This window comes from Betta splendens, chromosome 1, assembly GCF_900634795.4.
Source record: "Betta splendens chromosome 1, fBetSpl5.4, whole genome shotgun sequence".
Classification (NCBI taxonomy): Eukaryota; Metazoa; Chordata; class Actinopteri; order Anabantiformes; family Osphronemidae; genus Betta; species Betta splendens.
This window is the reverse complement of record NC_040881.3, coordinates 4,805,702-4,830,439: the sequence shown is the minus strand read 5'-3', so window position 1 is coordinate 4,830,439 and position 24,738 is coordinate 4,805,702. Positions and strand designations below refer to the sequence as shown.

The following is a 24,738-nucleotide window of genomic DNA, read 5'->3' as shown; positions in this document are numbered from 1 at the left end:
CCGCGGCCTCGTTCCGCCTGTTCCACAGCGCACGCACGCATCCCATGGAAGTCACACGCGAAGGTGACCCGTCGTCGGCCACGAGCAGTCGAAGCTGCCACCTTCAGGGCCTGATTTAAAGTCACCTTTTCTCTTTGTTTTGCTGAATGAGCACCTCTTGAGGTGGTGAGTGAATAACAGCACTGAATTAAACCTAATTAACCCTTTCCCCTTAACTCTCATCAGCTGAAGGCTGTGCGCTGCCTTCCGTGTTGCATTTGACCTACAGACTTGAGCCGTATAGATTAGACTCTGCTGCTAACAAGCGTCGGGGAGAGGAGCAACAAATCAAGCTGTTCTCCATGCTGATAACAGTCCGTCTCACACGGTGTGAGACCTATTGGGGGCGATCATGGGGCCCCTGAGCGAGGCCGGATTCCTGGGATGCGAAGCAAGTTTATAAAGGGCAAATGAGCCAAATATGAAGCGGTGAACTGGGAAAAGGTCACGGCACGTATTCCATCATCCCGGCGTAATTTGATATCAGACGAACTCATCCTTCTGACAGTCAGTCAATCAGCATCACCGCGTTCACGTTAACCTTTTCAGGAAGCTCCCGGTGATGTGTGTTTTCACTGAGCCGCCGTCATCCGCCGTGTCTGGAAATATACGTCTGACTCCTTTCATTCATCATGGATCCCGTTTTGAGAATAATTCTACATGACAAGTCCAATGTATGACTATTTCAATACGTAGGTTCCTCAAAACATAATTACTTTTGAAGAGAAATGTGGCCGTACAGTTTACTGAGGACTGTAGTCATCTGTCACCATCTGCTATTTTTCCTGGCAAGATAACAGCAATGAGTCACTGTGGAGAGGAAAAATCGCCAGTACAGTTGTAACTTGTTCACATTATCACGTCTGGTACAATTTATTTCTACTGGTCTCTTGTTTCTTTCTGATGCATTCGATCACAGAATGTGCAGCTCCTGCCGTTAGTGCAGCATTTATAGTCACATTCCCCTGATGAATGCACCACAACTTAACTCCTTAATTCCCAAAAAGGCGACATTGAGTCTTTTGACAGTTATGATTGGACTCGTTTCTGTATCAGAAACATTCTAGTCTTTGCAAGTGAACAAAATCCTGCAAATCTTTTCTTTTTTCTCATCAAGAACGCACATTTTTGTGTGTGTTATGCGCTGCAGCTCGCATGCAGAGTTAAAGACAGTAGCAGCGCTGGGTTTGCACTGAGGTCAACTCTATTTAGAGAGCAGACAACCAGACTCCTGGAGCCGCGAGAGGAAAAAAACAGATTGGAATACGGAACAGAGGAGAGAGGGAGGCCCGGTAACCCGAAACCAGGCAATAGTGGAAGTACTACACAGGCATGCGTGTGTGTGTGTGTGTGTGTGTGTGTGTGTGTGTGTGTGTGTGTGTGTGTGTGTGTGTGTGTGTGTGTGTGTGTGTGTCACAACCCACTAAATTAGAATTTTCCAAATCCATCTGTGAGGAATGTGGCCGAGCGGTGTATTTGTGGAGGAACAGGAGGAGAATCCACCGAAGCTGAACAGCCTGAGACAGTCGAGGCCCACTCCGTTTCCAGGTGAAGTATTCATAAACAAATCTGGCTGTGAAGTTTGCTTCGGTCCCGGGTTGCTAAACATGCTACACAGTCCGCCAGCGTCACGCGCAACAACACCAGACAAAGCAAACTGTTCTCTGCTTCATTCCTCTCTATTAATTCAACTTTAAGGCCACAAACAATAAATGAAACTTTTTGAAATGAAAATTTTGGACACGGAACCAATCTGGCAACCTTTGGATCTGTGTCTGTGCTTCTGATGTTTATTAATACTAGTGTGAACTATGGGAAAGTTGCAAATATAGGCAGAAGGCGATGAAGTGTTCAAGTACAGATCTTTAAATGCACTGACTGTTAATGTACCACTTCACGCTCCATTACTCGTCTGCGCTGCTCAGGTTGTGACTCTTCTCAACTTCCCCGCGTACGTTTGTTCCTGCACACATGTTCCAACGGGAGGAAGGCTGTAGAATCGTTTTAATTTCATCTGTTAATTAAATCGCGGGGAACTAAAGGGCAGCGACCTGCTGTGGGCCGACGTGACAATATGATAACAACCTGCCTGAAGTTGTGCAGTAGTTGTGCGGTAGGTGCTGGTGCTGAGATGCAGGAGGCGTGATTCCCGTTTGTGCTCCGTGTGCTCTGAATTTCAATTTGCCGCTGATGGATGGATACAAAGCCATAAATGCTCCCAGCAGGGTGCAACATGCCATTTCATATCTATGGGTGATGATTGATATAATTAGGAGTAATGGACCGGCCGGCGATTATCACCCTGAGTGGAACAGATCTGACTTAATGTACAGTAAAATATCGCGCCCGCTCCCGTGAGCTGCTTTTTGAAAGGCTGCGAGATGAGAACGGCGTCAGAGGAGCCACGCTGGGTCCATCGCCATCCCACAGTCACGTCCGCGCTCATTATTACGTCATTTATTGACGGTGTGAAGCGCACAGTGTCACAATAAATCAGTGTTTCACTGACACAAGTCGAAATGATGCAGTTGTAGTTAGTTTGTAGTGAGTCACGGATGCGTCCAGAGTGGATCACGTGATTCTGCTCTGCTTTTCCTGCCTTCCAACAGCAGAGACAGTCTAAAAGTAGGATGAACAAAGAAAGTTAATGGCAGAGCAAAATGAAACCAACACTATTCCACGTGAATTGTTACATGTTAATAGAACAGGGGCTGCATATGGAGCTTCTAGTGCAGTGTCTCAAACATTAAGGTTACTTATTGATCCAAACGTGGCTGTAGAAGCGACTGGGATTTAAAAAGGCCGTCGTATTGTTGGGAACCTGATAGCGCAGGTAAAGTGATCTATAGTCTAAGAGCAGCGCAGCGATCACTTTTAGATTTAGAGGAGCTCAGAGGATGTGAGGGGTCTGATGCAGAATGACAATGAGGTCATAAATGCAAGCTGGCGCCAGGACATGCAAAGATTTAAAAAGCCCCGGACCGGAGCCGCTGTGTTCAGGACGGGGACGACTCGCTGGAGTCGCAGAACCAGGCTCAACCGGGTTTAATTCAACCTTTTTTTAAGGCTAATATGAAGAAGCTCCTGTTGACAAGGAGTGATTCAAGCACGTGTCCGGACGATTAAACTGCGGGGAGCGCTGGGGGTGAAGGTGACTCCCCGCGTCTCCTCTGCTGCGGCCGCTTCATCAGGCTGCATTTGAGTCGCCTGCAAACATCAGCAGACGTGTAGTTTACAGCACCGCTTACCTGCCTGCGCTCTCGACCTGACTGCTGAAGCAGAAGCAGTAAAACCTGCCCGGACAATGACGCCTGCTGGAACCAGAGCACGCGAGGCCTCCAGCGATGGAGCAGGCGGCTCGAGTCAAATTAGTTGTCAATTATTGTGTCAAAGGTCAAGAATCGACTGTCTCCCACTCATACGTCTGTGAACGTGTCGCTCGTGCCATCGCAACCTAAACATTTATCTTGGATCCGTCGCCTTCTCTGCTCTGAAGCGCTCGTCGGAGGCCGCGGCGTCCTCGCGGCCGTGCGCCGAGCATGTGATTCTAATTACTTCCCCCGATTCGCTCGCGGCACAATGACGCCGAGCGTGTGACAACAAAATGTCACACGCTCGGCGGCGTCTCAGCGCCGACCGCCGCCGACCGCTGGTTATTTGCCGTGGTAAATCTGCAGATTAGAATTTTGTGGCACGTAAAAGCCACGAGGCTGTGGGGGTGGGGGTGGGGGGGGGGATGGGGGGCGAGGACGAGTGACGGTCGGCTAATGGATTTTGGTGCCGTGTGATGGACGGTTTCCTCCCCTGAAGAGCGTCACAGACAAAATAAAGCAGCTAATTAGTGTGGATGTAGTGTGTGGATGTGGAACCGGACCCTGAAGCGCGACAGAAGTAAATGGACTACTTCCAGTGTGTGTTTGGCTGAGTAGCAGCAGTAGTAGCAGCAGTAGTAGTAGTATTTGTAGCGGTCGATGTCTAAAACATCCACATCCGTCACGTGTTTTTCACGCCGATCTTTCGATAACTGATGAATATTTATCTACATGTGTAAAGGTTCATTTCAGCGGCTGCGGCGGATTCAGCGGTTGCTTAGTAACATGAAAAGACAAGTTGCTCTTTTTAGAAAACGTGTAGGCTCCAGCGAAGAAGGCGACGACGCTCATGTTCTTGCCTCCTCCGGGATGCGCCCTGTCCCGCGTTCCCTGAACGCATCAGACAGCGCATGGCGGTTCCGGTGACACGAGGAGCAGGAGGTCCAGAGGAAACGCCGGTCCTCGCGTCCGATCACAGGTGTGATTTGAGGACTTTCTGGAGGATCAGTGCGGCATTCGCTTCCTAATGAAGCCGTAATAGTGAATGAATCCTGCCCCTCGTCACACGTGCTACTGTTCTGCTCCCATTGTCCACAGTGAAAACTGAGACCTAGACGTTTTTTTTCTACCGTCTCGTTTCACAGTATCCGCCTGTTACTTGGGCTTCGCTGTGTCTGCATTAACATATTCAATTTACCAGCCTGTCCTTTGTGCAGTATTGGATTATAGTAGAATCCCATCATGGTTTTCCCAGGATTAAACACAGTGTGTAGCTGTGAACATCGAGGGTCCTTGAGGCGTTTGTACTGTACAGAAACAATGCTGAAGAAGCAGAGTTTGATATTTCGTCAATTCGTTGATCCTTCGTGTCATTTTACTGCACAGGAAACATCTGTCTCATACCAGAGGTGTGAATAATGATGCTTTTACTCATCGTCGTGTAGGTTAGTACGTGGGAACCTACCCCGGCGTCAAACGAAGGGTTAAACGCCCGCAGGAGGCTGTAAACAGCAGCACAGCACGCCGGAACACAACAGGTGTGTGTTGGGAAGCCTTCTGGCAGCTCCTCAGCATCACGCGACCACTAAGGAGCGATGGATGAGGCTTCATCTGCAGGCGCTTAAGTTGGTCCGGTCCAAATAGCTTCTAAACATGTTCCTGAAACTGGCGAACCAGTTCCAGTACCGCCTTCACCTCCCGGATTCATGGCAGGAAATTGAATTAGACGAAGGAGTCGCGCGAACAGGGAGAAGCTGCGTCGCGGTGCGTGACGGACACAAGAGTGCGAGAGGGGCCGTAATGAAGGAAGCTGCAGGACACGGCGTCTTTCTAATTGTTTTTATAACTCCAACCATATGGCACATCAAGCCTGTTATGGCTCACAGCAAATGGAACCGGCAACGAGAGCTTTGTGAATTAGAAAAACAAATGTGAGGACGGCGCGTCGCCTGCAAACGCTGCACCGGCGACTCGCACGAAGCCATTTTCCTTGTTAGGCTTTTGCTCAGCGGAGCCAAGAACCAAATGAAATATGTCAAGCAACAGAAGAATGCATCAGAATGGGCCCATCTGGATCCAAGTCCCAAATATAGAAACCGGCACAAAACACCAACTCACGCTGAGAAGTTGGTGTAATTAAATGCGCCGAGCGTCGCTCCTTCGTCGTCGCCGCCGTCGCGTCTACGCTGTGAGTGTGGTCGCAATAATAAACAATGCTGCAGCGGAACCAGCGGGTTTTCATTCATCACAATGACCGGGTGTCGCTTCTGTCCACTTCCGTCCACATGGTCTCCAGTTCCAGAACCTTCTGGGGTTAATGAATCATAAGCGACATTGTGGCTTTTGTATTGTGACTAAATGAGCTTAAGCATCAGGCCTTTGTTGAAGGTCTTATGCAGCGTATGGGCTGAATCAGCACTTAGGCCTCTGTTAATGCTGATTGCCCTTTTTAATCAAAGCCCTTAGCTTTTGTGCAGACAGATACATGTCTGATGCCTTTCTAGTGTTGTTAACACGTTAAAACGAGTCGTTTCAATCAATTAAAACGGTCGCTTTTAATATTCCTTCAGCGTTTTAATTAATGCTGTGTGTCATTACTGATACTTGACACTCTTACATGTCTAAACAGAACTGATTTAGCAGTGAAAGATTGGTGTCACATTGTTGAAACGGTTCAAATCTAGCCGAAGTACAACATTCTGGCCTTCGCTGCTTATGTGGATTTATTTCTACTGTGAATAACTTTAACGAGCAGAAGGAATCCTGAAAATCAGTGAGATTAAAGAAGAGAAGAAGAAGTCTTCCGGACCCGATTCCGGCCCAATTGCATCTTCTCCCATTCACGTTACAAGTTTTAAAATGTCGACTTGGTTCCCAGTGATTGTGAGGTATAAAGCCCTGCGTTTGGAACTTCCCTAAATGTTTTTGCCGTCCCTGAAAGGTAAACTGCTTCTACCTCAGCTGCTTGATTATTGATGCAGCAGGTGCCACGTTCATGCAGCCAAACAGACCGTAAACCTTTAGAATGAGCAACATCATCCGCCGGCGTTTTGTCTCAATTAAAACATTCTTGCATCACATATCGCTGCAATAAATAGTTTGAAAACAGCTTGTGTCGAGGGAAACATTTTGAAGATTATCTGCTTTTAAGTAGCTGAGATCCTCGGCCTGCAGCGTCAGACAACGCTGTCGAGATAAATGATTCTCTTCTGCCAGAGGGAGCAAAGCATCAACCCTCTCTCTCTCTCGCTCGCTCGCTCAGCTCCTTCCTCTACACTATAATCCTCTCACCACTCACACACTCAGTCACCTCATGTCACACCCTCACCTCCTCCTCTCTTTATGATTTCGTGATATTTCTACAAAATTGGTTGAAGTTTCTAACCAGTGGCCAAAATTAAATATTAAGAAGGAAATTATGAACTGCAATAGTGAAAATATGCAGAAAGGAGAATGTGCATGAATATTTGACCGCAAAGTGATGAATAAGTTAATTTTCAGAAATATACAGTAGAAAGAAACTATTCCTCCATGATTATATATATGCAAGTGTTTATATATATTAGCTACATATTAGCTCACATAGACACAGTTGTGTAACATTCACTCATTTAATCAGCACCAATACCTTTTCCATCCAACACTAGAAAATGAACCAACTTGAACCAACTTCCTTCCTCCAACAGGGCACAGTTGTTCGCAACCAAGACAAAAGCATCGCTGCCGCAGATTAACATGATTTTATACTAATCTTGCAGATTGGGGCATTATTAGCCTGTGATTATGTGACTAATCTGCTCTCGGTGAGCGGGCCAAGTGGTTTAGCGCTTTGCGCCGGTTATTTCAGTCTCTGTCCAGTTTTCTGCTGATCCACCGACATATGGCGGCCGCGGCGAGCCAAGATCCACACGCGCTAACGAACTGTGTCGTCACCGCTCTCTTAGCCTGCAACGCTGAGAAGATTTCCCGTCAGGCAGATTCACATCAGAGCATCCGTCCTGGTTTGTTGCGCTGGCGCTCTCTGTTCCCCGCAGCACATTTCAACTTTGAAGCCTCATTCCTGCTACTGTTTCAGCTCAGGTAGCTTTGACAACACCTGACGCGCAGTTTAACACCAGTCGGATGCTCCTCGAGCCGCTCGCGTCGCCGTCGAGACCTGCGGTAACCGTGGCGACAGCGGCGCCGCATCCTTTGACGCGTCGCTCGTCTTCAGATGCAGAAAATGTTTGCTTTGCGTTAGCGGCAACATAACAGAGATTTAGTGCGACGTGAATAGAAGAATGACAGTGGATTAACTCCCTGTGTTTGTGAAGCATCCGCATCATCTTTTGTGTCTTTGTCAGTTGTTTTGGCCCGATCCCTCACCCGCATCTGGAACCGACCGCTGGTGTCATTTCAGGGCCGTCTGCGTGTGATTGAATTGACGACTAATCACCCATCAAACAATCTCCATTGATCTGTATTGTGATGAAAGCGTTGATGAATCACACTTGCCGATGTTTTGCTAGGTCGCTGATGACTCCAGCCCGACTGAAGGCAACCAATTACTCCGCTGGCCTGTCGATGCATTAATCAGGCCTTAGAAGGCCAATTAGCGCTGATCAGAGACCACTCCCCTGCGCGGCTCTTACTGGGAAACCAGCAGACTTCCTGTGAGCAGTTCATTAGTCTTTTTCCTAGTACCCTGATTATCAGATCGAAGCAAACTCTGCTTTTTACATCGTCCTGAGACAAATCAGATAAACGGTGCACAAACACCGATTCCCAGTACTCGCCTCGTCCTCGTGCACTTCGCAGGTTATTTGCTTTGTTTCCCCGTTCTCTCGGCTCCAATGTTTAGTTCAGCGTAACTAGTTAAACAAAGTTGGAAATGGGGGAAAAGGGTAAAATTAGAAGGTCTTTTGTGTTGGAGCTTGTCAAAACAAGACATTATTCACATTCTAACTGTAAGTGACTGTGGGGCTTTTAGGTGACTTGAAACAGCCCAGTGTGATTTTACCAACCTATTATTCTACTAGTCTTTTGTATGAACCTGTAAGAAGTACAGTGACTGACTGAGAGAGTGGGTCCGGTTTGTTAAAGGATGTGTTCACTGTTTAGTGTCGGGAACCAGACATCTGTCACTATCTGCGCTCTCTGACTCGTCCATAGAACTCGTGACAGCGATGGGGTTTCTCGCAGCCACAGGCCGTCGCCGCTCGAACATAAACACAGGTTGTAGAGACTCGCTGAAATGACTGATGCCGCCGCTTTTCTAGAGGGCACAGTTTCAGCGAAATATAGCGGCTGTTTCTTTGTGTAAATGAAGTCTGGGTTGAACTTTTTTTTTTCCTGTTTGGAGTCATTTATTCTCCCCAGTGTGAATGACAGTAACTGTCGGGCGAAATGCCAGCGGCTCCGTTCGCGCCGCAGTCGAGAATCCAGGTGGACACAGTGATTTAAGCAGCACTTCGGGGAGAAAGGAGCCGGTGTCAGGCGAACATCAGTGGAGGTGGCAGCGTGATGGAGTGTGTTTCCAACGAGGCTGAAGAAATGAAAAGTCGATAATGCTTTTAGCAGGGCCTGAATTACATTTGCCGAAATGAACACTTCAGCGTGTGCCTCGTTTTTCTAATCACTCTGCTGCATGACTTTGTTTTCTGTTCAACGCCGTTGTTACCTTATAATATTTAACTATTCATTAACCGTGATCATCTTCACGTCGCAAGTTGAGAAGGTTCTCGAGAAGTAAAGAGAGCACACACTAGTTGTGCTGTGTTGTCGCAAATGAGGGAACAACAGGTGCAAATCCTGCTAAACAAATGGATTGGGAGCTCAGTGACGGGCTCAGCCCTGATTACCTCCCGTAAGCCCCGTCAGCTGATGCTGCCCAAGCATACGCTCGCTGGTCTTCACCGGCCAATCCACCAAGTGGGGGATCCAAAGAGGCTTTGTCAGGATCTGCTTTGGGTTCACAAGTATGTTAAAGATCTTAGCCAATCATCAGGAAAGTCCTGTGGCGGAACAGCGTCAGCATCAGTTAAAGTATTAATAACACTAATATTATATAGTTAGAATAAGCAACAACCTGTTATTATGTTATGGTGACAGAGGCATCATCATCACCATCATCATCATCATTTTAGGGCCTTTACCTGTTACGTGTCTGCGGTAAAGGTCATGTTTTGCTGGAGCTCCTCCTCAGAGAAGAGGAGCCGTCGTGCAGAGACCCCAGCGTCCACCGCAGGCGGGTCAGCGCGGATCCACGGGTCCTCAGCGTGGCGACGGGAAGAAATAGACTCAGATTAGAGCTCAAGCAGCACGGGAGCGGCCGCACATGTTGCTCTCTCCAGCACCACAGCAACTCAGGCCAACGTTCCGATTTTCACTTGCTGGAAATTATAATTAAGCAGTTATTTCGTACAGTACAGGACTTTTTATGATCCATAGTGTCTCCGCTATTCGCAGCTGACTGTGTCTCTGTTCTATTTTCGGTTTCTATTACTCATTAGCTGAACTCAGCACTAGTCTACTGTATCAACCGTCTATGGGATGAGCTAGCAGCAGACAAAAGTCATCTTCTGAGGCATGTTAGCGGTTGCGTGTTTACACTGAGAGGTGTAATCTCTAGCAGCAGCCTTGTGGGGATTCATTTGTCATCGTGCATGTGATCTCCTCCACCTTCTAATTAGCGGCGGAACACGGGGCCGCACGTGCGAGCGACAATGGAGAAGGAAAGAGCGCGGGCTGGAAATCTTCCCTGGATGTGTTCATGTAGGGAAAATAAAGTGGGAGAGGCCTGAAGCGGCAGAGTCGCGGCGTGAGGAGCCCTGATGAATGACTCTCCCGCTGAGGGGCCACGGAGCAGGGTGGTCATGGGCCCGGCACAAACCTCGCCCATTATCAGAAGCAGCCATGCAAATATAAAGAGCGTCATTTTAGAACCTACTGGTTCCAGTTGTAGACGGAGAGCGCTAAATGCTTCACGCACTGAGGGCTGAAGTCATAAATCTGGATTTAAAACAGAAGAAGCTGCACAGATCGCACACAGACCGGGATACAGGTGTTCCCCGTTCCAGCAGCGGGAACAATGTGGTCGTTACGGCTGAGGCCGTTTGATGAATGCGGTCATTGCAGCACAATTTGCATATTTAAAGGACAACAGGCTGAATATATGCATAAATAATGTGCAATGTACATTTAACGCATGCCGCAGTAGAAGAGGACGCTGCTCATTCACACGCGGGGACGAACGCGACGCATTCCTGACGGTGGGGTTTTGTTGATCTCACGCCTTCGCAGACGCCGACTTCCTGGTTCCTCCTCTCCTGGTGTTTGTTGCAGCTGTCCCTCCACCCCCACAGTGTTCCAGTGAAGCGGCGGGTGGTGGTACTGGTCCCACGCACTTCCTCGCTGTCTGTCAGACGCTTCACACCTGACTGCCGCCTGGACCCCCCTGATTATGGCCAGCGGCTCCCCGCCGCGTCCTAAAAAGCACCATTGAACGCGGGCTGTTTAAGGCGGCGCTGTGTTTAAGGTGGCGCGGTCTCATCCCCAGCAACCTCTGCGTGCTCCCACAGTGTCACGCTGGGATTTTAATGGACTGATGGTTAGAAAACAAAGGAGGCCTCTGAAGCTGGTTTAGGATGGAGCCCAGCAGGGGGCCGCTGGTGGAAGTCCAACGGCAGCTTGTCAAAGCCTGAAGCCCTTGAGCTCCAGGCCTAATGTTGGAAGCTAGGAATTTCAGAGGAGGTTGCTTCTGGAGTTTGTTTAAGCTGATAACTGCACATTTCATGCACTCACGCGTGTCGTGCACTTGACTGGTTGCAGCCGTTAGAGTCGATGGATGCGATTTCTCAGGTAGGCGTTTTCTGGAGAGAGAAGATTTCTCTGATGGCCCCACACACACACACAGGACTTCGACCCTCCTGGTTTTATATTAGCAGCACAGCCATGACTCACGGTTACTCATTACTGATAGCGCCTGTAGAGGAGGCACAGGTGTGAGTCACATGAGGAGCACCTGCTGTTCCTCACCTGCCCACTAGCTGCCTCCACTGACCCCCATTACTCATCAGCCCCAGTGGGTTTGTGCTGTCCTGCCTGGTAGTCGATGCTCTTCCCCTGTTTCCTAACTTTTCTTCTCCAGCCTCTGACTCACTGTGTTCTTGCCTGGGTTTGACCTGCCTGCTTAGTCGCTGCCTGGAGTCCTGAACTTTGAGCTGGAAGGGCTGCTTGGTACCAGCAGCTGCCGTGGGCCGTAAGGTCTTCCTCTGGGCCTAATTACCTGCTGTCAGACTGCACTGTGTACGTGGAACATCGCAAGGTAATTAGCTGGAAAGCAGCAGCTAGAAGATCATCGTCACCAACAATGAGAGCCATATTTGCCTTATATACAGATTAAAAACCCCACCGTCATCCACAGTTTCCAATTACAGCTATTTCATGCATGGGTGAGCGTTAGTGAAGTCAAATGAATAAAATCTCAGTGTTGCCTTCTTCTGTTTAAGCAGCCACTCATTCATTATCATGGAGAATGCGCGTGGCATTGCTTATATTTTAACGAGCGGCTCCTGTATAGTTCCCTGCTCACGCAGGCCGCGCTCCCTGATGCTGCTGTTGTTTCCCGTCATCTTTCTTTCTCCACATCCTCCTGGCGGCTGCCGACCCTGAGCCCGGCTCCGCTGGACTCTGCTTCTGTTTAAGAGCTCTTGCTCTTTCCACTCTGGTTCCACTCTGTTTGCTCTGGAGGGACCTTCGGGTTTCTCTCTTCTTAAGTCTCTCAGGTCTTGACCGCAAAATGTGAAGTTGAAACGATTATTTTGTGATGTGGCATTAGTCAAACTGAATCTGCTTCAGGTTTGTGTTACTGTGATGTACTGTAATATTTACCTCTAGGTCACATTCTTATCACCTACTGTACTCGCTCAATTATAATTTACTTTTCCATTTGCAAATGTCTGTGTGACTGAAGATGAATTCACCTGTGTGGAGCGTCGCCTCTTCATCAGGTCTCAACCCAGACCTGATGACGCCTGTGTATTTGCATTTGGCGCATTCTGTGTAGCAGTCGTGTATAAATCCATTTTGTGATGCGGTTAAGAAGCTGCACAGTCAAGGTGCGGAGTGGCTCCTTCAGCAGGAGGAAAACAGCAATAACACGACTCAGATCAAAGCAGAGATTAAAGGAGACGCTCGCTCCTCCGATAATTCCAGCCTAATCTGTGCTCTGCAGGTGTGCAGGGAGCGGCAGGAGGACAAGGCAGGCGCGTCCACGAACGCTGACTCGGCTCTGCCCCGCTGCTGTGAGCGCTACCCCGGCGCTTTGTGGGTCAAGATGGAGGATTAGAACTCAGCGTGTCATCGTGGTACGTGTAAAGTGCAAAGGAGGCTTCTGGGAACTGAACCCTCGCTTCTGTCCTGTTTACAACATAAACAAAGCACAAGTGGAGAAATGATAATCAAACACGTTGATAAGGTTCTGAACGGCTGATCATAACGAAAATGGAAGCGGGCGCCTAATCAGCTTTAATGTGATTTCAGAACACTGTATAATTATTCTCGGCTAATTAGAGGTATTTGTTTAGTCAGATTACATTCCAGTGTGAAATAACCTTTTGTCTGTGTGACACAGTTCGGTGCATGTTGGTCTTCAGAAAGTTTCCAATCAATTAAAAGCTTCCAATTAGATTCCACATCTGAAAACCTCAGTGATTTAATACAGGCATTATTTTTGCCAATTAATTTATTTGATGAATTAAATTGAATTGAATTGAATTGAAATACGCAGGCTCTGTGCGTAGGAATATGACATATGCTACTGGTAAATAAGAGTGAGATGAAGGCTGTGCCGCACAAGCTGCTTAGAAAAGTTTCTATAGATGTTTTGCTTCTTTTTTATGCTTTGAAAACGGTACAATGCTGGAATCAATATCATCTAAACTCTGTGCACGAGGAAGAAGCGAGCTGCTGTTTTCTCCAGCTCAACAAGGACAAAGTGCTTCATACTGAAAGGAGCGATTTGTTTCTGGAAGATCGTTTTTTTTTTCTTCTTTTTTTTTAGGCGTGTGCGTGAATTAATGCTGATTGAACCTCTGCTCAGGTGAAGCCGCACCGATGCAAACGCTAAGTGATGACATTCTAACAGGTGCCGAGCTGAGGACGGCGTCGGAGCAGACAGTCGTCGGGAGGCTCTGCTCCCACTGAACGAACACACCTGTGCACAGAAACGCTGCCAAGCGAATCTCCGCCCTCTGGTGCAGGATCAAACGCTGCAAAAAGCACCCAAAGGCCGAGAAGAGCTGCGCGCACCGATCCTGTGACCCCGCGCGTGAATGCATTCATCACTTGACGCCGAAAACGAGTGCGATCGTCTTAAAATCGGTGCGGTTTTTCTCTTCACGTCAGCCAAGCATTTAAATCGGCTTCCAATCTCCGTTTTGTGGAGCTGAGTTGTGGTGTTCCTTCACGGAGCTGCGCAGGAGTCCATTCGCTCCACCCTTTTTCCGAGCGGTCGTTTCCCTTCGAACCACCGGCGCATTCTGAGCTTGTGGCTCAGCGGGCTCAGCTCCGGAGCCGCAGTTCATTTGTCTCTGCAGATGGAGCATGTAGATGGCTGCTCGCTCGGGCTCCTCGTCCTCTCCCTCCAGCGCCGCACGGCTCCCCTTCGACCTCATTTCCTCCATACATGAAAGACGGCGCGCGGCAAATGACGCACAGAAAAGGCTTTTGCGCGTGCGACGGGGCACAAACTCAAAGCTGCAGCAAAGTGCCTCGCTTATGGATGCTTTTTTTTTTTCAAAACAGCAGCCAAGTTTTGAATAGTGGACCCAGAGCCTCGCAGCCGTGTTTCTAAAGCCACGTGTGACACCTGCTCCGTGCAGCTCATCCTTTCACATCTGGACCTAAAGAGCGGTATTAGAGGCATTACGTCCATGTCGGGCCCAAACCAGGAGCACCTTCTCATCTGTCCACTGCACTCAGGAAACGCTAGCCGCCCGATTCGCAAAGAAAGAAGAAGAACAGATGGCAAGATGTAACAAACGCTGTCAGTGACTGCGCTGCTAAAGACACGGTGCCAAATCAAGCCGCTGCCTGAACTGAACGGTTCCCGTTGCCAAACTCCGGCAGAAAGTTTCGCTTTAACTATTTAATGTTGACGGAACGCCAGGAACGTCAGATTTCCTCCTTGTCAGTCCTGAGCTGAGCAGACGTCCATGTCGGTGACGTGGACGCGCTCTCATTAGTGTTCGACAACCACCACGCTTTGTTGCAGTTCAACGACGATCACAGAGCTGGAAATACTAAGACTTCAGACTCGCAGCCTGACACCTGGTGCAGAAGAGGAAGAGACATTATTATGTCTTCTATTTTCAAGTGAGCGTCAGGATTTGCTGCCTGTCTTTCCAGTCCCCCGTGCGTGGGGTTGTCGCGTGTGCCACAGCTCCCTCATGAATTACACTCACCTCTTTACCCCAACGTGTCACATCTAGAGACGGATGTTTAGAGAAGCATATTCATCCTCACTGAGTAAATCCTTCAGGCGCCAACGCACCCAAGGACAGGGATTCCCTGAAGTCATGAGTCGTCCTTCATGTGAAGCGCCGCTCGCCGCTTCCCCTGAGAACGTGGCGTATTCGCTTCGCTCCAAGTTAGACATGAGGTGCGACCCGTGCGTCGTCAGGACAAGAAGTCATTAGGACAGGAAGTCGTAAGGACAGGAAGTCGTTAGGACAGGAAGTCGTTAGGACAGGAAGTCGTCAGGACAGGAAGTCGTTAGGAGCAGCTGCTCCAACGGCAGAAAGTGATCAGAGCTCTGTAAAACTTGGTTTAATGTCACAGGGAGGAGCTGGGAGCAGGTATGTTTGGGTCTGAGGGGGCCAGTGTTCTGTGAACTCACACAATGTGACAAAATCAACTAAAGGAACTTTGTTTTGTGGAACGTTATTGACTTTGTCGTGCCGCCGCCGCCGCTGCCATCAGGTTTTACGGCGGTGGCCGTTCACCTCAGACATCCGACTTACCGCGAGCATCATAAATTCATGGCGTTGTCGTTCGACCAGGCGGAGCCGGGGCGACGGATCCGCAGCACCGGCTGTTTGCGAGTCCTGTCCCATTTTTACGTCCGTGCCTGAAGACAGAACATAATCCAGGTCAAACAACGCAGAGGAACATGAGCTGAATCGCTGTTACCTGTTACTCAAACGGTTCCTGGGAGAAGTGTAAACAAGCGCGTCGGCAGAGAAACTGGGAGAAACACACGGCGTTAACTTCCTAACACGTTTCTGACAGAGATGCGCTTTTGATGAAGAAACAAACAAGAGAACGCAATGAGCGGATGCTATTCACGGCATTAGCGACTATGTAAAAACAGTATAAATGCATGAATATGTGGAGTATGAACACTGACGTGTTTGTGGTTACAGTTGTGAGGCATTCACACATCCAGCAGCGCTTTCACTTGCTGGGCTGAGCTGAAGAGGGTTAATGAGAAATTTCCTTGCCATGATTTGAAATTTGATTAACTTTGACTTGCAAATTCACGCTGGCCAAGTGCAGGCTGTGCTAATGTTTACTGGAGAGCTTTGGAGTTTATTAACCGCAGTTTATTATTTATCCGCCGTCCTGTTCTTGGAGCATTATTCGCCTCCAAGAAGAGACAGTTGCAGACGCTGGTGATGCAGAGGCGTGACAACAATGTGAACGTGGTGGACTCTTGTTTTGCATCTACCTTCCTATAAGACATTTATGCAGATGCAACAGTTATTTCACGCTCAGCCTTGACTCCGCTGTGTGAAATGCTCAGATAGATCAATGTCTGAGCACTGGACACCACCAGATCACCAGACTGGAAGAAGACTGGTTCAGCCTCCACACAGTCCTGTAACCAGTCATCACCAGTACGTAATTCTCAGCTGAGTTTGTCTCAGTGGAGGTCGACACCAGTGCAGTAACGTCAGGTCACTGTAACAGAAGTCCAGTCCCTCCGACTCTGTATTTTGTAGTATTGTATGTTTAACTAAATTAGTATTGTGTGTGTGGTTTTGGTGTTTGGTGCCACTTTTATTAAGGCCTAATTGTTTCTGGAGGAAACAGCTGTGCCTGGGTGGGTTTGTTTATGTGTGTGGGTGCATGTGGACGAATAAAACACGAATGACTATTGTGGCTTTGGAAGAGATTAACATTGAGGGCCTTATACTGTACGTCTGGACAAACATTCTCAAAGGTCCCACTATTATATCATCCATTCTGGTACATTGCTATGACTCTAGGAGACATGGGTCTCTCTCACATCTGGACGACTGGGGCTTTGTAGAAACCCATCAAGTTTGGTTTATTTCATTGTGCTGAGGTCATGCATGCATCACCACTAAACCATTAACCCCCCGATTACTTACTTGTCTTTACTTCTCCATCACACCTGCACCTGAGTCGCTCGCTGGCAAATCCATGGCCAAGCGGCCCATATTCGACCCCCATGCGCTTCTTAGACTTCTTCTCTGTCCTCGTGTAGATGGGTCGGAGCAGGAGCCAAGCGGACACGGAGCCACGTTGTCCTGCGCCTCGGGGAGGAAGCAGCGGCGCCGTTCAGCCTCGCTGCTCCCAGTGTGAGGCTCTGGGTCTCCGCCACTGGTGGAGGCTGCGCTTTTCTCTCCACACTCAGCAACAGCAAGATCAAGAAACAGAAGCAGGAGAGCGTCGTCTTATCTACACGTTTAACCCTCAAGAGATGCCTGTGCTCAGTCAGCTGGTCAGTTTTTTGACGAACATCTGTAATGGCTGACCCTTGGCATGAAGACGTCCAACGCTGTGCACTGGGCTTAAACATTAGCGCTACAACATTAGGGCAGACTTGATTTAAATAAACAAGTCACCGTTTTTTTTACTGTTCAGTCAAGTTTTAGTCAGTGGGATTTATCATCTGGGGACCAGGAATGTCTGTAGAGTTCATTTAGCAGTGATCCGTTGTTTTCCTGCGCCGTATCAGAAACAGGCTCAGATTGCTCCAGGAATAAAACAGCTGATGTGTAGGTTTCAGCAGTCAACCAGGACAGACTGCTTCACAGATGACACAGTGGCAGTAGTTTATGGGTGTGTTACTGTTAAAATATGTACAGTAGTTGCTGCATCCAGATTAGTGGATGCCACCAACAGGAACGAACCCTAGGTCTGGAAAGCATGAACACAAGCAGAGCTCCTGCAAACGTCCTGCTCTCGTTTACGTTGGATCGTCTGAAGCTGAATTCATCAGTGGGTATTTGCATACTGTACATTTGAGCCTTTCTTGGCTTCCTCCTGCAGCATAGCTGGGCTCCAGTTGAAGCCGCTGAGCTCCGCAGGGGGTCGCAGGCTGCGAAACCCACTCCTTGAGTTACAGAAGAGGGCAACTGTTGCTGTCAGGAACTTTTCAACATTTTTTACTTTATTTCCCTCAACGTACGAAATTTGGTTCACTCAGAAAGCTGGAAAACCTGAAAAGGCACCAAGTGGTAAAGTCTCCCTCAGGATGGAGGGGGACCTAGAACACTGTAAAAAGTGTCATGTCCCTTATGTTTTCAAAGCACTGCGTTATTATTTGTTGATGCAGTGAATGAATGAGGTGCTACAGTTACAGCATTAATGGATGGAATGCAAACAATTCCATATATAAATTGGCTACACAAACATTTTTGTGATTCCAGTACAGTTGAGCACAAGGGCCTTTTTTAAGAAACTGGGTCCAAATGCACACTCTTCAACAGCGAGCTCGTTTTTCGGCGCTAAGCTGCTGCAGCTTTCGCTCTGCAGAGCTTTCTCACAGCTCCGTGTGTCCCACAAGATTGATGGGGCGGCTTCCGTGGCACAGATTTACAGATAATAAGCACAGAATGGTGAGAGGGCAAAATCTATACGCTTTGTGTTCATCCCTTGGGCGCTGATTAAACGGCACCGTGTGCTTCAGGAAAGCAGGAAACGGTGTGGATGAGCAGAGCTGTTCAACTTAAACACCTGAAAATCACAGGAGAACCTGCTGTGAGAGGCAGAAGTGGAGTCTGCTGCAAACACACTGTCTGCTGGATATCACACGGAGAAACCTTCCTCCGCTCTTCATCCTCATCGTCGAAGCAGCCACGTCCACTTAAATCTGAGACGTCTGAAGTCAAACATTTATTTGCATGTTACTGCAGCAATAATAAATAATCTGTAGAGCCGTACTGCTGTAATTCATTGTTTTACATTATAAAACACTGTGGGGGTTTTGTGGATATAGTAACAAAGTTAATGAGGAAATAGCCTCTGCTGCAGCTTTTGAGCTTCTTTAACAAATTCATAACTAAGCAAAGCTTTGAGACGATGGCGCTGAACTTTTATTAGGAGCCACTTTTGCCCAGAAGGAACGTTCCATTTGTTGATACTGTAATAAAGCTGACAGGTGTACAGTGCCTGTGAAGGGCCCTCTTGGAACCCAGCATGAAACACAAACTGGAGTGGATGTGAGTCATCTGTGTTAAGTGCAGCAGAGTTGTCTCAGAAAAGCACCCGCATGGGTAGAAAGCAGCCCGGTCCTCCTTCCCCTGCAGGGCTCCCACTCACCGCCGCTGCACAGCAGGGGTCCTAACCACGGGCTCGATGGGAAATCAGCAGATGCAGAACCTCGCGAGGTTACCTGCCACGATGATGCTGGCGGAGACACGGTGAACAGCCCTTCATCTCCAGCGTCGATCGGAACCTTCTGCAGGTTCTGTCAACACGGAATAAATCAACGGGGCAAGAACACAACAACATGTAGGAACCGACAACAGCGCTCCCGCTGGTGTTGTGTGACATACTTCCATCATTTAGTGTAGTCGAAAGTTGGGTCGGAGACGTCTGGTTCCTACAGAGCAGAACCTGTGGTCGAACGGGTTGCGTGGAGCCCAGTTCCATTATCTCTATTCTTTGACGGACAGCTGCTCCAGTCAAAAGTCACATTTAATCCTCCAAATCTGGCGTTGATGCGACACACTTCGTCTCCTCCTGCTCATTGTTGCCAGGATGTTAATGGGTTTAGATGCTTAATGTCACCGTGTGTTCCATTATTCATTCAACCTCTGTTTGCTTAGCCGTGATTCATTGTCTTGTCATTTCAGGCGCTGACACTCCACCTGCCGCCTCAGCCCACGTTTACAGTCGCTTCCAGTGAGAAGATCGGGGTGGGGGGGCGTCTGCCTCCTCCACTGGGCTGGGGGGTACGTTGGGTGCTCCTGCAACCAAACAGCAGCAGGAAGTGACGGTGGGAGGTAAATAGAGAAGCTCTCTGACTACAAGGAAAGTTTTAGGCCGGTGCTTAAAAGTAGAGAATAGTGAGTGGTTCCAGAACCTGAACTGGGAGCTTGACCTGTTTTTCGTTTTCATTTCAATCATCCCAGTGAAGATGAGTTGGCATCGCTGGCTAACATAAGCACAAACCAGGCTTGTAGTTGCCACAAATACAAATTGGCTCCGTTTGTCTGATGCCGCAACACAGAGGAGATAACTACAAAGCGGGCCTTTTAAACGGTGCTGGATGGATCCCCTCCACAGCGGAGCGCAGCCAAAAGCGCCGTCTTTGTGCGCTCACCTCCAGGTTAATTAACACACGGCGAAGGAGCCGTCTCCCCTGACTGTCGCTCCCAGAACAGCCCCGGCTGCCAGCGGGCCGGTCCAGCACAAACAAACCCCGCTTCTGTAGGTTCCATTAATTGCGTCCCTCTCGAACAGAACGCGGCGCCGCCAGGTGCCGTAACCAGATGGGCGTCAGCGCCACCGCTCCACATCAACCTTCAAAGACACTTATTTGTGGCTCTCTGTGGATGAGGACGAGGCTGCCCAGCTGTGCTGTGCTGTGCCCTGGGTCAAACTCCGGGGCTTATTTCTTGTCCCAGTCCATCCCCAGTCTGACCTCAAGGCCGCGGCTCATTTCTGATGTGTTGTTATGAACGATGCCCCCCCCCTCCCGGCCGCTCCCCGGTGACCAGTGATGCAATAAATCTTTTGTTAGCGAGAAGGACTCGCGTGGAAGGTTTCCATCAGTACACAGCCAGTTCTTATCATTTCTGCCTTTGATGAGAGGAGAGCGGGGGGGGGGGGGGGGGGGGGGGGTTAGGGAGAGATAACGTCTGAAGGTCAGCTCTCAGCACTGAGCACGGACCTTGATAAGAGCAGAGAACACCGACGGAAAGACACTCTGGTCCCGACTGACAGCTACCGCCATAGATAGCATGGAGCAGTATTTAGTAGGGAAAAAAGTTATTTTTGAACCATTTAGGAGCAATGTCCGAATATTCCTGTTGCAGCTTCAGCACCTTATTGTCAAGCGAGCCTTTTTCCTAGATAGTTGAAAACCAGCATCTTACTGTCAGTCAGACTTCCTCCCATTTGTTAAAGCATTAGACATTATATTTTATTATGCCCCTCGCCATTATGGGTTATTAAGGCAAATGTTCCCGTTACAGGTGCTGTCCAATATGTCATTAAAACCCATGAAGCCCTCGCTTAATGACAAATCCACCAGAACCAATTAGAAAATAAGCCAGTTATTCACATCTTATTGTATCCGTGTTGAAACATACAAGCTGTTCTTCAGTGATAGTGGACAGCGCTGGAATAATATTATCTCCTCCTTTGTGTTGGAGTTTAAATGTATTTGAATCATAATGGGACGTGTGATACTGTATGTAGTTTTTGCAGACGCACACAAAGATTTCCACGTGCTTGGGTTTGTGTTGCTTTGCTGGCTCTAATTCACCTGATCGCTGTTCATTTAAGCGCAGCTGCGATCTGTCCGTCGCTCACTTTTTCTGCTGGCCCTAACAGGTTTCTATCAGTAGTGTTTTTATACAGTGGCATAGAATAAAAGAAGGTTTCTGAATTAAATTAAGTTGTTGTTGTTATATGTGCTTCACTGCTTTAAAACCCTATGAGCCCAATGACTGTTTTCTGGGGTCTTTTGAAAGAATGGTATATCTACATTTGAATTAGTTTATCTCTGCAACCACAAAGTCTAGTTGAATGCAGATAATGTCATAATATACAGTAGGGGACCCTTTGATATGAGGTGTAAAAATCACCTCATAGTGTTACTGACGCGATGTTTATGAATCTTAAAAAGTGAAGAAGAAAATGCACTTTCAGGATAAGTATCTCTGTAAATAGAGGCCTCAGCAATATCTCTGCCTAGCAACAACTGACTGTGGTCAGGGAGGTGACATTTTACTCATTAGAAGCTATGGCCTAGAAACACCAACCCAGGACTGACAGGACTCCAACCCAGTGAGAGTCACCCAACGCGTTTTATGGCCTAGGTGCGATAAAAGCGTGACCAGATGGCCGACCAATAAATCACTTCAGACACGCTCTGTGGGGCCAGAAAGTCACACAGTGATTGGATAACTTCCCAGAATGTAGGAATAACAAATAATGGCATGGGTTCACCAGTAATGCGGACTTTATATGGCAATACTTGAATGCTTATGTTGTTTGTTTAGCTAGCGATTAGCTTAGCATTTGTTGTTGTTGGCTCATAACTCACCACATCTGATAGCTAGGATGCTTTGGCACATACCCTTGGATTCCTTAGATCCTTAGCTTTCATTTGAGATTGTTAGGTTTTCATTAGGTTTGGATAAAGTATTGTACTGGTAGCGCCACAGAAGCTTCGTGTGGGCAAAGCTGGCAGGGCCTGATGCTGTTGGTTATTGTCTTACATTCTTGTTTCTTATTGAGGCTGTGTTTGATGCACGTAAAGGGCATTTATATAGTGCTGTAGCACTGTAGACTCTACTCTTTAATTTGATGTTAAGCATGTCTTTGTGCCTTTAAATATAGTGCAGTTGTGACGCATTCAAACCACTGAGGACCATCGTTGGAGCCCCCGTTGGAACCCCCGGGGGATCGAGGTTCATAGGGTTTGATTTCTACTACTCCCTCAAAAGATGCAGCAGCCATTAGAAAGTCTGTCTGACAGCATGGCCTGCTTTATTTAGAGACATCCGATATTATTCTCACAATAAATGCTGCATTATCCCAGCAACACAACTCGCCTGAACAGCTTATTTCTAACCAGGCAGCCAGTTTTTCTTTATTTCTAAGAGCTTGACGCTGGAGTGACAGATAGGAAGGAGGGGGAGACACTGCACAAGTCGGACCTACTGAAGGAAATAAATGAGAGAGAAGAGCAGAGAGTGGAGTTACAGCGAACAGATAATGCTTTATCTCACTACGGTCAAGGGTACTTGCACCACAAGGTCTGACTCTGCAAATAATCCCAGTTGGTAACCGTGAAACTTTATAATTCCCCTTCAATCTATTTTCTTTTATTTACATAGACATTCTTAAAACTGACCTTGCAGTTTTCGCTGTGCACCGTGTAATGAAATTGGAATTGATTTTATTGATCTAAGGTTTGTTTGCGACTGGGTTTCACTCCTCCGCTGTTATTATGGGCTACGATGCTGTTTCAGATTTAAAATGCAGAATGTTTTACAGGTGATGATCATAATCGAGAGCAGCACTACACTGATGAGTGTCCTCGCTGCAGCCAGGCCCAGAGACGCGGCACAAGCTACCGCAGGTTAGCCAACGTCACTCTCTGCCTTCTACCTCATGATGGGGTTTAAGCTCACACAGGATCAATCATTATTTAAAACATGAATGCACAGAAGGGACATTCGGACCATGTGGAGTCATCCAGGAATCCAGGGATCCATGAATATATGAAGGGCTTTGCCTTTTACAAAGACACACGTACAGTAAATGTAACATCTTCATACAGACACTCTGACGCATGCAGAATTTAATTCTCTGCTTACATCAAATCCATCGATCGCCACAATTCCACTAAAAATGAATTATTGACTTTTTGCGTAAAATATGATTGTAACAAGGTTGGATGAGGCCGAGATCTGGGATGATGCCGAACATCGTACTTCATGGACACCCGCAGCAGATTAACACAAAAATGTCAAGTGAGTCCTGGAAATATGCAAACGACTGGCAGTGCCTGGGGGGGGGGGGGGCTGGGCATGTCATGGTTGTGATGTTCTATGCACACATAAGTAATGCATTTGTGATGAGGAGTGATGATAAACCCATTTCACTGTAGAGTCATTCTTCATCCTCTTCAGATCTTGAAGTTTCTTCCAGCTGAAGCTCACATTCTGCACAGCTGTTCCTCTACATCATTAATAAAAAGTCACTAAATGGAAAAACAACTTCCTCCCACTGTAAGTCTAACTGGAGGAAGCCGTTTATACCTGTTGTTCTACAATTCTACCACTTATTGTGTGTGTGTTTGCTAAATGTGGAAATGAGCCCTGATTAAATGCCTTTCTAAAATTGGAAAGTTTTCGTTTTCTTTTTTTTCTATGACTGAATATTTCAGCTTTTTTTTTTCTGCAGCCTCCGTCCCTCCGTGCATCTCCTGCTCACGTCACACCGGTCTGTCTGCTCGTCTGCCCGTCTCTGCGGCCCCTCGCTCTGAATACCGGCCCGCTCTGGCTCCGCTTGAGTCCCGGCTGGTGGCCGGCGCCGAGGACGTTCTCTCTGAGCCTGGGCTGATGCCAGAGAGGCTCCGCGGCGCGTTCGCCTTCAACTTTCACCACAGCAGCCCATTAGGTCATACATTTATTAGTCCTGACAGGCCGGTGGAGGAGATGAGGATTAAACCTTCTACTCAGCATCCAATCGACAGCTCCGACACGCTTTCCCTCGCGGCTTTTGCATTTTCCATGATTCTCTGTATGTTCTTGGACTACGAACGGCTCACATCATGGTTTCATGTCTAGACAAGACGCAAAATGGGTCAAGAAAAGGTTTCGTCTTTTTTTGGTTGTTTTGAGTATAATCATTATGACCAATGCATCTTGCCGTGCCAGCGACCTGTTTATACATAGGTCTCTTCGCAGAGAGAGGGCCCTTCTCTGTGCAGCAGGGACTCAGTCATTTATTTACAGAGGGAAAGGCATGCTGGGTATTTCTGTATACCTATATTCATCTCTATATTATAACTGATACACACATAAGGAACTTCCACATGATCATTTCAGGAGCTTTGTGGTGCAGTATATTAAGCTTAGTATCAGCATTCCTGCTTTTAGGCGCCCACACAGTCCTTATTCCTAATTAGCTCAAGGTATTTGTCCGTTACAACCGGCCTTTGCCATTGTTTGTGTCAACAACTGCTCCTAGAAGCGGACGCTTTCATTGACCAGCTCGAGGCTACTGTTTAACAGACTCTCGCCCTTTAGTGGAAGATGTAATAGTTCCTCCGGAGCCTCGGAAATAAGTCTATAGATAAAACATAACTCCTGCTGATACCGGTTCCACAGCCATAAGGAGAACGGAGCGGGTGAGTTAGCGTTTGTTTACACAGGATCTGCTGGTGCGGTGTTTACATATTAAAGCCCATTAT

General features: G+C 47.9%; 2 long non-coding RNA genes across 2 annotated transcripts; one reads left to right on the top strand and one right to left on the bottom strand.

The window, feature by feature from the left end:
• Nucleotides 1-1,408: 1,408 nt before the first annotated feature.
• Nucleotides 1,409-24,211, top strand: LOC114856150 (uncharacterized). Its single transcript, XR_008695532.1, has 6 exons — nt 1,409-1,587; nt 12,565-12,697; nt 19,439-19,588; nt 22,815-22,899; nt 23,213-23,293; nt 23,453-24,211. It is a non-coding gene; the product is annotated as an uncharacterized LOC114856150 (long non-coding RNA).
• Nucleotides 6,961-12,556, bottom strand: LOC121202493 (uncharacterized). The gene is made up of 3 exons (XR_005898157.2): nt 9,485-12,556; nt 9,191-9,293; nt 6,961-8,874 (listed from the first exon to the last, which is right to left on the bottom strand). It is a non-coding gene; the product is annotated as an uncharacterized LOC121202493 (long non-coding RNA).
• Nucleotides 24,212-24,738: the final 527 nt, after the last annotated feature.